The sequence below is a fragment of the Microcebus murinus genome, chromosome 15, assembly GCF_040939455.1.
Source record: "Microcebus murinus isolate Inina chromosome 15, M.murinus_Inina_mat1.0, whole genome shotgun sequence".
Taxonomy (NCBI): Eukaryota; Metazoa; Chordata; class Mammalia; order Primates; family Cheirogaleidae; genus Microcebus; species Microcebus murinus.
The window spans coordinates 50047107-50058823 of NC_134118.1; the positions used below are offsets into that span (position 1 = coordinate 50047107).

The 11717-nt window shown below is 32.5% G+C and overlaps 1 pseudogene; it reads left to right on the top strand.

Moving 5' to 3' along the window:
• Window positions 1-4838: 4838 nt before the first annotated feature.
• Window positions 4839-10686, top strand: LOC105872375 (2-iminobutanoate/2-iminopropanoate deaminase pseudogene; annotated as a pseudogene).
• Window positions 10687-11717: the final 1031 nt, after the last annotated feature.

The following is an 11717-nucleotide window of genomic DNA, read 5'->3' on the forward strand; positions in this document are numbered from 1 at the left end:
GTAACTAGCAACATATGCCCAACCATATTTTAGAATTGTTGCAGGCTAATGACTCCCTATCATTTTCCCACTTTTAAATATTATGTCAATGGAAGTTATCCTCACTTTTATGATCATTTTATATTGGGGCCAGTGATGTACTGAGGAGAGGGGTGCTGGTAACTTGCAAAGATTGAGAATTGTATTTGAGGACCTATACCCATAGATCCTCTTACCTGCACCTAGATCTGGACCTGATTTAGATGCTGAGATACTGAACTTGGAGTAAATACTATAATAGGATAAAATATTCTGAGTCACATAAGAGGTGAAGATTACATGTATGAGAAATGTAAAATACATTAATAGTAACCCAAAATTTCTGGTACAATTCCCACTGAGAGTTGGAGTCTAATTCCTCTCCTATCATTTTGAATCTCATTAGACCTAAGTGACTCATTTTATCAATAAAATGCTATAGTTGTGATGTTTGGGGACTTCAAAGGCTAGTTCATAAAAAGCTATGCATGTTCCATACGGGTTTCTTAGGACTCTCAGCCTCTGAAACTTGAATTATAATAAAAGGTATCCAACTACCCTGAGACATGAAGGAAATGACATGTTTAGGCCACATAGGTCAACAATCCAACTGACCTAAGCCTTTCAGTCATCCCCAACAAGGCACTATGTATATGAGCAAAACTTCCTTAGAACTTCCAGGCTAGACCATCAGCCTGCTAGCCTCTTTGACGTCCCTTGATGTCACATTGAACAAAGGACTCATTGGGAAGAGCCCTGGCCATATTCCTGACTCACAGAATCAAATTGTGGCATGTAATAAAATGGTTGTTTTAAAACACCAAATTTTAAGATAGGTGAACATCCACATGGTGGATCAGAACAACTTAGGACAGTAACAACCCTGTTTCTCTTTAAATATTAACTGTACCTTTTGCATATATCACATGTGACACTGTATGTATTTCTCAAACTAAAAAACAATACATATATCGCACACTTAATTTTAAAACTATAGTAAAATTTATTCTGATAAATTCAAAACCAAAATTTGACAAAATAAGGTAAGAAAAAAAAGGATGAGTGGAAAATTAAGTAGTGATGATTTAATAGGAGAGTTATATAGAAGTTTGATAGAGAAATGCTTTAAATCTACAATTAATTTAGGAAATGATCATTACTTTATCTTTTAGGAAATATCTAATTTAAAAATTACCTCTCTTTTTTTTGAGACAGGATCTCACTCTGTAGCCCAGGCTAGAGTGTAGAGTTCAGTGGCATCAACATAACTCACTGTAGCCTCTAATTCCTGAGCCCAAGCAATCCTCCTGCATCAGCCTCCTGAGTAGCTGGGACCATAGGAGCATGCCACCATGCTCAGCTAATTTTTCTTATTTTTTGCACAGACAGGGTCTTGCAATATTCATCAGGCTGGTCTAGAACTCCTGTCCTCAACCAGTCCTCCTGCCTGGGTCTCCTAAAGTGCTGTGATTATAAGTGCGAGCCACTACATGTGTCCTACAGATTATTTTATATTATTGAATGCAATTGTGGTATGATTAGATAATGTATGCTAATTTAGGACAAAGAAGTTAATACTCATATGGATATGGATAGAAATTAAAGATTTTTGAGCAAAGGAACATTGATCAGTATGTGATCAAGAATATTACTCAGGTGATGCTGATTAGTATAAGTTTGTGTAGAAAGAAAACAAATATAGATAAGTAATTATTATAAAATATTACTACGATAAGCAATTGATTGCAAATATTTCAATTGATGAAAATAGAAAATTAGAAGCTTTTGACATAAATTGTTTGGTATAGCTTCAATAGATCATAGTGACTGAATGAAAGTGTGAGAGGATGTTGATATCGAGTCATTCAATAAAATGTGATGCCATTGTCTCATATTGAGAAGTAAAGGATAAGAGAAAACTTTGGGAAATGTGCAATAATTAACTTCATCTTTTCTCTAAAACATGATAAATTGTTTTTGTCTTAATATGTTTTCAAATCTGAGATATCTAAAATTTAATGGCAACTTGAATTATAAATTATACTATTTAAATAGTTGGAGAGTAGTGATATATTTTGAAAATTGTGAAATGTCTTTTATAAAAAATATGTTCCTGCTTTTATTTCAAGTCTTAATAATTCTTTAAATATTTTGAAATTTTTAAAATGAATATGCATATCTCTTATTTGCTAAATTTTGCCTGTACTTATAGTGTGCAGACTAGCTGCTGCTCAGGAGTCATAGAGAAACCATGTGTGAAAACCTATTCATTAAATCCTGTAAAGGAACTGTAGCTTCTCCATTACTAATGAGATATTTAGCAAAAATCACTGACAAATTACATCTCTCCTTTCCTTTTTTTTTGGATTTATATGGTATCCTATTGATTCAAAGCTCATAATATTTACAGCACATCTGTTTTACATTTACAAATATACAGAATACTGCTTCATTTAATGTTTTGTTCCTTACATCCCTTATGCCTCATGCAATTACAGAATTTAGGAAAAGGATAGAAACCTAGTTGAATGAGTAAAAAAAAAAAAACACAAGTGTATCCACAGCTGTATAATACTTAAACTTTATAATACATACAAATAGAGTCCTCAAGCTCCTGCAGGATGCCTGAACACCTGGTAGATGAGATGGAAATGCAAAGTAGCTTAAATATTTTAATTCACTTTGCTAAGAGAGTCAGAATATGCAACTATGTAGTCATAAACTAAATATATGGCCTGCGTAAGGTATTTTCTCCTAACATGTTCTTCAGTAAATGGTCCCAAAGCAGTTTTAAATACCTGTCAGCCTAAATTTGGAGGAGCTTATCAAGATATATCTAGTGACTGCAATCAATTACCTGTAGTGGATTGACATGGAAATTTTCTTTTGTTAGAATTAAAATATCAAGGACAGTATGTGTAATAGAGACTTCGCAGAAATCATATATATATATATATATACACATATATATATTACTTGAGGGGCTGGTTCTCAGAAGAAGTTCTGGGGAGCAATAACTGTGTCAGTTTGCTTTGCAGAGAGAAGATAGTGGTAAATATAAAATTACTTTTTGTCTTTGCTTTCTCTGCATCAAATATTCAAAGAGCAGATATTGGATGGGATGCTATACTATAATCCCAAAGCTTGCTATTTGCTACACATATGCTGATAACCTGTTTTCGGTGTGTTCTATTCTTCTACTATATACTCCTTCAAAATTCTTCCTTCCATCAAAACGAAACCAAGCAACAAACAAAAAACACTGCTAAATACTATAGGCAACCATGTCATACTTAGGAAGCTAAAAGTCCAAGTATGGCTTTTTGCCCTCAACCCAATGGTAACCATAGACATCAATACTCTAGTTGTTAGCAATATGACTGTCCCATGATCTCCTAATCCAGAGTGTATAAATCACTTTTCTTTTTTCTAAATTCTGAAAGGCTATGCACAAACAAAACAAAATAGAAAAGATTGAGCCTCTACAACATCATAAATATATTTTTATTCTATAGATGTCGACAATATATATTATTATATAATATTTATATACATAGTGTATGTACATGATACATTAATATGCATTATTATATAATGTATGCATTATTCAACACAAAATAGATACTTCAGAAAGAAAAGCAAATATTCTACTTTTTTTATTTTATTTTTTTTTTGCAAATCTCATAGATTATCATGCATAGGTCCCTTTGGAAGTCACTGGCCTTATCCACCACAGCCACAATCTATGAGATCATGAGATATTTATGGTGTACTGCCTGCTAACTAGAAAAATCATAAAAAGCAAAGTTCTGCTCTTCTAATTACAGTCTACAATGAAAGTATTTTCTTGTCATCTCAGATTGAATTCACCAATAAAATTATCCACAAAAAAAAAAAAAGATTTTGTTTTTATTTTGGAACATCTGGTGGCTTAATCATTATGCATATCATTTTTATGTGAAAATGCATTTGGAAGTTTACATATTAGAATAACATACACATATTTGAAACATGGTGCTTTTTAATCTGATATTTGTCTGTTAAAAAGAAAAGCATATCTCTTACCCATCATGATTGTGCAATCCATCTCACTAAATTTTTCAGAAAAATGAACCATTTCATTAAGTGACAATTTTTAGTATTACCTTTTATTTTTGAATTGTCAGTCAAAATATTATCACTTCTGGTTAAAATTATGCTAAAATATATGCCACTTTTCCTACTTTCTCAAAGAGTTTTAAATAATGAGTAATATTGATTCAGTTACAACTTTAGAGGTTATTGATATGAAGGGTTAAATGAGGTAATTTTGCCATTTGACTAGTTTTTGAACAACAGATTTGTGCAAGATTTCAAGAGACCTCTGTTTACTCTGTGTCTGTAATAGGCATTTAAGAAATATATAAGAATGAATAAATAAATTAATGAGTGTCAAGTGAAAGAATCAGTTATCTGATTCTTCTTTGGTGGACCCAAAGTCAGTTAGAGGGCAAAATGCATGAAACAAAAAAGAAATCAATGCGTCTTTTGCTTAGGATTTGAGTTTATTTCAGCCAGATCTATAATTTTTTCTGTCTTCATCCAGATTACCTAAAACAATACATACCAAAAAAAATTTTTTTAAAGACTACGGAAGAATTTTAGGAGGTACTGCTTTATCTGGAGTAGAAGCACAACCCAGGGAAGAAAAATTAAAAGAAAAAGAAAATGAGTCAGGGGAAAGAGAAAGTCAAGTATAAGATGGCATATCAGTGGGCTTCCAACTTTTTGACAAGAGAAAAAGCTGGCTCAGTGACATACCCATACTCTGAAAAAGCCACATGGAACCAGGATATTTTAGAAAAGCTGGTGGAAGAAAGGTGAGTAAGACATTTTTTTTCCTGGCTCTTCCCAATCTTCTGTCTCCTAAATTTGTCCCAGGACATGTTAACCTACTAACACTTTCAAATGACATTAACAGGACCTTCTGAAGAGACTTTGGGCACAGCCAGAATTTCTGTTTTTCTAGGTAGGTCAGACATAGGCTGGGAGCCCTGGGCCTCCCACTGTGACAGGTCCAGTGAATGCCAGGGCTAAACTCTCACTACACCTCTGGGGAAGTCTAAAACACTGGCAGTGTTTGGTGATGAAGCAACATAGGTGGCAGCTAGTACTTTCCAGCAACGGGACATGGTGTAAGCCATCAGGGCAGGATCACCATCCAGGAAGCCAGAACTGGAACTGGGCAGATATGGGGAGACACATTAATTAGTTCTGGAATACTGTCTGCCTTTCTAGATCTTAGAAACTGCTTTATATATTTCTGATTCATTTCTGTCCCTTCCATTCTGGATTCTTTGAGCCTGGCCTTTGAATTTCCTGGAAAATCAAACAATATAATAAGTACCATTTACTGAGCAAATAATATGCTATAAATACAATAGCAGAACTTCTAAAATGTTAATTGAATTCCTACCACAAGTCCCATCAGGTAACTAGTCATTATGCCATTTTAAAGATGATACAATTGAGATGTAAAATTTTAAGTAATATGCTCACGGTTAGTACTTGTAATTTGTGACTCCAAAATTTATACCTAGAACTTCTGAATAAATGGCCAAACCATATTTTAAATTCTATATGAAGATAATAAGAGTTTGTCTTGGGTGTTAGACTTTTGAACCATTTTAAGTAAGAAATAAATTGTTTAGTCTTGCTAGTCTTAGGTTGTAAACCATATTTAGCTCAGATACAATTTTAATAAGTAATATAGTAGGTTGATTAACAATTGGCATCATAAAAAGATAACATTATCTTGCAAATAAAGGTAGGGTAGGGGACAGTGCAGATGATAGTAATTTTTCATGTTCCAGTCAACAAGAGAATAAGCTGTAATTGAGAGTTAAGAGTACATAATCAGTGTCTGGCGTTTGATGTTATTTTTATTCCATACTAACACTGTTAATATGTTTTGTTTGAGAAATGATGAGATATATTTCACTTTGATTCTCTAAGTGAAATTATAGTATTATGTGATAATATGAAAGTCATGCTAGGTTGTTTTCATAAAACAGAGTGGGAAGATTTATTCTCAAATAGTTCTTTTATTTGACAGTGTGTCTTATTGCTCACTAAAATAATGCATACAATCACCAAGAGCATTGCAGAATCTATTTATGAATCTGTATGTGTGTATGTTTGTGTGGGAGGGTTTCAATCAGTGAGAAACCAAAGAATAAATCCATTTATAAATTGGGCCCTTTGAATGATAAAGCAGATGTGCACTTGGCCCTACCTTGGAACAAATATCTGAATTCAATAGTCATAGTCTTCCATATTGAGAAGTTCTAAAGATTTTCAGGGAGCCAATACTCACAGAAAATAAAGTGAATTAACAGTAAAAACCACATCTTTTGTGATTAGTTATATAACTGCTTAAAATAGTAAAAAATGTCCAACATTGTAAATTTTAGTCTAGGGACTATTTAAATTTTATGCATTTGTTTTGCTAAACGGTACAAACATTTCCATTATCTGTCTTGAGAAGCTATTAAAGACAATGCATATTTCTGACAAAATGATTAGAGTTATGCTAACAAGTAAAATGAATACAATAAGAATTGTGGCAGTAAAAAAGTAGCCCCTTGATTTATAGTCTTTTAAATTAAACGGTAAATTTTTTAAGCCGTAACAAAGAAGGCATTATGAGCAGATAAAATAAGTTATTTAAAAGTTTATCTCTGCATCAATATGAGTCTTCTTCATAAACAATCAGAAAAAAAATCTACACATCTGTCAGCTTAAGTATAGTACTGAGACACTCTTGGTAGTTGAAAACAATTCATATTTTCTTTTGTTTTTAATTCAAAATGAATTAACCATATAGAACATTAGAGATCTAAGCAAATTTTTAGATTCCTTTTAAAAGCACATTCTTATTTTGTATTAATGTTCAAATAAAGTTTTGATTACCTAATACAATTAAAATAATACTGCCTTCCTCAGAATAAATCCTTGAGTATCAAAGCTGTATTTAAGAATTCAATGTGTTCATTGTGAATTGATGCAGTGGCTCCAATCGCCTCTCTGCTACCAGCAGAGAAGAAAATTACGAGCACATGAGACCATTGTCAGAGCCCCTTTCCTGGCACACACTTGTTGAAATCTGGCCAATGGCACTCTGGGAAACTTAAGAATGTGCGTATCCCCATATCATGCAAAGCTAGATCCAGAGTGAATTGTAATTTGATCAGAGTTATGGCTTAAGGTATTTAGCATTAATTCAAGAAAGGTAATTTTCTATGAATTATGTATACAGAGAAAATAATCTATACTTTAATTTCAGGAATATAGCGGGAAAAAAAAGCTGAAGGAGATATTGAGTGCTTAATTATAATTACCGATTATCCTGTAATTAAACTTAAATTGTTAAACACCTGTTTGAAGACACACTATACAAAATTACTATAGCCTTTTTGAATATTAAATGGAGAATATAATAAATGAGGCCAAATATAGATTGCCTCCGATGTGTAAAAATGTTTTTTACCTGCTATAGAATGGTTGACACAAATATAAATTAGGAGAAACTTCAGTCAGCATGTAATGTTCATAAAATAAATTAGAAGATTGCCATATTGTTACTTTTTAAATTCAGTTTCTCAGAAATGAGTACCTAGAAACCTAAAAAAAAAATTATAAGTATTTCGAATTCAATATATTTAACAACTACATAAAGTATTTGGAATTTTGTAGCAAAAGCAAAGTAATGAAATGGAAAATAAATTGAATTTTTATATATAATGTTTGCAAGTTTTTGATATATAAATTCTAGAAGATATAAAGTTAGTTTACTGTGTTTTTGCTTATTTTATTTCCGTGTTTTGTCAAACTAAAATATATTTTATTTTTACATGAATTTGTGCTTTAACTATCAAAAACAGAAGTTTGAAAAATGATTGTCTTTTTATCCTCTCTCACGAAATTGTCATTTAATATGTGTTCAATTAACTTTGAGTTCTAACAAGATGTTGTGTACCTTGATTTCTTAAATTGGAACTTGTTTAGGAATGCTGTGCTTATGATTAACTATTTTATTCACAAAATCTTTGAAACCCTAAGACAATGAGAATATTCTAGCAAAGCATACTGTTTTAAATATGGTTTAAGAGAAAATAGTTAATTTTTTTGAGGATGAAATGATAGAGTATAATATTTGTAGTTTTTTCTATTAAATATACCTGGGAATTCTTAATAACCTAAGTCCAAAAACATAAAGGGTTTGATCAATAACATTTCAATTAGCTGAAGCATATTCCTACCATAGTCTCTAACCAACAGTTTTGAATGTTAAGGAAGAAAAAGGAAATAGCACAGTTCTATTAAAATTTTAGTTTTTCTACTTGCTATCTAAAAACAAAAAATGTTAGAATCAGATAAAGATTACACTGAGGATAAAATTCCAGTATTTGAAAATTTACAAGTTAGAAATTTGAAGTAGCCTTGTCAGAAAATTTAAGTGCTTATCAATCTCTGCTTCCCACAGCTGCAGAACATACATAAATCAGAAGAGGTACTCAATCTAAAGAGCCTCAATGCAGGTGAAACTGATAAATTAGTATAAAGAAGCTGTTTTATCTCACCATGGCACTCACCATATCCTGAATATGGGATGAGGGGAAAGATTAGGTACTCTATTAACTTGTAGAGTACTTACCGGAAATTTAGACAAATGGAATGAATTCATTCCTAAAGTATGCTTATGATATACAGCACTTTTTTCATTTGGAGCTAGAGAACTCTAACACAGTGTGTGTCTTATGAAACAGGATAAAGGGTGGGTTTTGTTTACCTTTTCGAAGACAAATCATGCAGAAACTATAGTTCTTAGGATGGATGAAATTCAGCAAATTAGCATATGTACATGCCTTGAAGATTCTCTAAATTAAATACGGTGTAGATGAATAAGGGTCATTGCTATCAGTTTCAACATGATCCAAGGTATTTGCCCTCTAATATAAGTAAACACACATCAAACGATAAAAACATAGGACAATATATAAATGCACAAAGAGGACAGAATGCTGGAGAAGAGCATGTGTTTGAAAGAGGTACAATTTGGCTTAATTGGAAAAGGTACACGTATGTTAAAATCCAAGTTATCCCTTTGCATAGGTAAAACCAGAGTGGATATTGGCAGAAAGAAGCCTTACATGCTCATGGTGAGTGGGGACAGTGGTTAAGCAAATGACAGTTTCAGGGTCATTTACAATTTTATTTACATAATTGTCTTGGATAAAAGTTAGTGCTATGGACTGAACATGTTTCCTCAAATTCCTATTGCAGCCTAAATGGGATAATTATTCTTTTAAGAAGAGACATAGAGAGATGATTGCTCTTTGCTTTTGCCATGCGAGAACACAGCAAGAAGACATCCAGGAGAGGAAACAGAAAGCAGTTCTCACTAGACCCTAGATATGCTGTAGCCTTGCTCTTGAACTTATCAGCCTCCATAGCTGTGAGAAATGCATTTCTGTTGTTTATGCCACTCAGTCTATGGTATTGTTATAGCAGCAGCTTGTACTGTAAAAGACAGGTTCTTGAAGTCATTCTGGGATGGTTTGGAATGCATTACAAACTTAGAAAATTTTCAAATGTACCTAACCTTGCACATCAATTTTCTCATCTGCTATTTAGCTAATAATAACTAGATCAGCCATTGTCATAAAAAGAAATGCTGCTTATAAAAATAGAGGGATATAGTTGTATCCAACAAGTGCATGAGCTTTTTATCTTTATAGGCATTGAATAAATCCATATGCATTTAATCTCTAGGGATACAAGATATTTAATATAAAATAAGAAGTATATTTGGTACATTGCATGTTTATCTTCACCAGCCAAGAATCTCCTTATTTTTTTTTTTAATTAGATAAGGAAGAAAAAAATATAAGTTTTGATCTCAACCACACATACTTTTCCAGTGATGAAACTGAGGGCTAAGTGTTGGAGTGACTTAACTAAGTTTCATTTGACAAGTGTTCATTTTCAAATAATATAATAATAACCAAGTAAATGTGTTCTATTCTTTATAGTATAATGTGACAAATGAACAGCTAGAATATTAATTAATATGGATATGAATTATTCTTTTAACGCCAATACATTACCCTAAAATCTATGTTACCTTGAATATAAACTTGTCTGTTAAGTCCACTGAAATCCAAGCAGGGTTGCAGTCAGGGCTGCTTCTCCCTGAGAGGCCCCAAGAGAGGAGGATTGGCCATGTTGTCCTTGATCAGAGGCTGATCAGCCCTGCAAAAGCTCCAGGGACCACTGGCCCCAACAGTCAAACTGTGTCAGTCAACAGGACTATTTACATTTCCAGGTAGATAGATGTGGACCTGCCAAGTGGGCAGCTTGTGCCAGGAGGGGTAGCAGAAGAAGCTAAACAAGCTCTTAAAAATATGGGTGAAGTTCTGAAAGCTGCAGGCTATGACTTCACTAATATGGTAAAAACAACATTTTCTGGCTGACATAAATGACTTCAATATTGTCAATGACATCTACAAACAGTATTTCAAGGGTAGTTTTCCTGCTAGAGCTGCTTACCAAGTTGCTGCTTTGCCCAAAGGAGGCAAAATTGAAATTGAAGCAGTTGCTGTCGAAGGATCTCTCATGACAGCATGACTAGAAGTGGGCCCAGTGTTTAGTGTGGAGTTTTTAACATCTTAATTTTATATCTATATACAATTGATGTACCACATTAATTAACATCTTAATTCTTATAATTGATGAAAGTGTAAGTTTGACTGAAATCTCTGAAGTTATTATGGAAATACTATGCACCAGGGGTAATTGGACATGAAGATTAGACAATGAATCCAGTTGCTGATGTAAATTACACTTATGTGCACTCATATTACTGAATGAGGAAGGAGATACTTATTACATTGTTACTCAAAGAAAAGTAAAGAGAAATAACAGGTAGCAAAGATGAGTTATTGTTCCTGAGAAATAATCAAAAGCACACCTAATTAAAACTAATTTCATAATGTGAATTTATTTAGGTCTCATGTCACATTTATGATTCTGATCTTACCTTAGTAAATTAAAGTATATAAGTTTGAATGGTAGAGGTTAAGAAGAAGGAAGTGGACCAAAATTGTATATAGATGATATTTTTCTAATGGAAATAAATAGACATGCAGACAAAAAAAAAAAAAAAACAAAAAAACTTGTCTGCTTAACTACAGCATACGTATCTGTACATACAGGTCATTCAAAATGTCATAAGTATCTATGCTCGTGTAGTCAAAATACTCTAATTGCCCAGTTTAACAAATCTAAGCTGCCCAATTCCAAATCAACATCACCAGAAAGACAATACAATACAGCTAAAGGCTATAATTATGTTAACAACAGATGTTATATCATCAATTTGATGTTCTGAATGTAAAGAAAAGTGAAGGAACCTGAATATATGAAGACCAAATGAAAAAAAAAAAAGACTTACAATGCCTCTGTACATCTTAGTTTTAGTGGAAATAAATTTGTGTCTTTTCTGACTTTGTTAATTATTTGCTAGTTAATCAAATAGAAATAATATCATAATTTTTAACACAAACTTTGTTGTACATATGAATTTCATTAAATGATAGCAATACAAACTTTTCTTCCATTCAAAATCTCAATTGAAATTTTTTTCTCTGCACTTGGTC